Source organism: Halyomorpha halys, unplaced genomic scaffold (assembly GCF_000696795.3).
Source record: "Halyomorpha halys isolate HHAL.00 unplaced genomic scaffold, Hhal_1.1 Scaffold1099.1, whole genome shotgun sequence".
NCBI lineage: Eukaryota > Metazoa > Arthropoda > Insecta > Hemiptera > Pentatomidae > Halyomorpha > Halyomorpha halys.
Genome location: NW_027106720.1, coordinates 78760 through 79800, shown reverse-complemented (window position 1 = coordinate 79800; position 1041 = coordinate 78760).

Genomic DNA, 1041 nt, shown 5'->3' with positions numbered 1-1041 from the left:
TGACTGCTCTAGGAGGTAAGGAAAGTGTGATTGGTGACGATAGGTATTCTTCAATTGTTTGGGTTAGGTCAGTATGAAGTTCAGGATGAGGAGTGAATGTATGAGAAAGGTGAATGGCTAGTTCTTCGGGTTTATCTTTGTCGGATGCTGCCCATGTGCTATCATTTCGTCGGAGGGGGTAGGAAATATGTATGGATTTTACGATTCTTTTGGTCATGTTCCTGAGGGAATTGTCATGAGTAGAAAGGCAAGAGAGATAGAAATTGAAGGACTCGGATCGATGGTTGGACAATTCTCTCGTATCTAGTTTACAGTAGTGGTTATATGTGCGACGATCAGAAGGATGTCTTGTGCGTTGCCATAAAGTTCTGTACTGGCGCTTGGTTTGAATGAGGTCTTAGAGGTGTTGTGGTAGAGGATTTGTCTTGCGTTTACTGGGGACATTATAGGATGAGGAGGCAGACCAGACAGCTTGTTGGATAAGGTTTGTGAAGGAATGGAGTGCGTCATCTAGGTTTTCAGGGGTTTTTAGGGAAACTTTAAGATCGATTCGGTCTGTTAAGATTCGGCGAAAGGAATTCCAGTTTACCGGGCCCCTTATGAATGAGGATGGAGGTAGTACAGGAATTGGGGATATGGAGATAGTTAGGATTAGTGGACTATGGTCTGAAGATAGGTTATCGAGGCGTGAAAGGGAAGTGTTTAGAGGGCCTAAGCATTTGTGTATAAAGAAGTCCAGGAGGTCAGGGTTACAGTTAGGGTCGGTTGGCCAGTATGTAGGAGAATTGGGACAAAGAATGTTGCATCGAAGGGAATTGATTGCAGACAGGAGTGATCCACGGGCATTGGAGGTTCTAGCTCCCCATTGTAGATTTTTTGCGTTGAGGAAGTGTTGTCCGAGGGAATCAAGGAATGAATTGAATTGTGGTTGAGAAGTGGGAATTCTCGGTGGGGAATAACCCGCTACTATTGTTATGGGGAATAGAGAAGTTTGGATCGATACGGCTGTGGTTTGTAGGAAATTTTGGGCTTGTAGAAGGA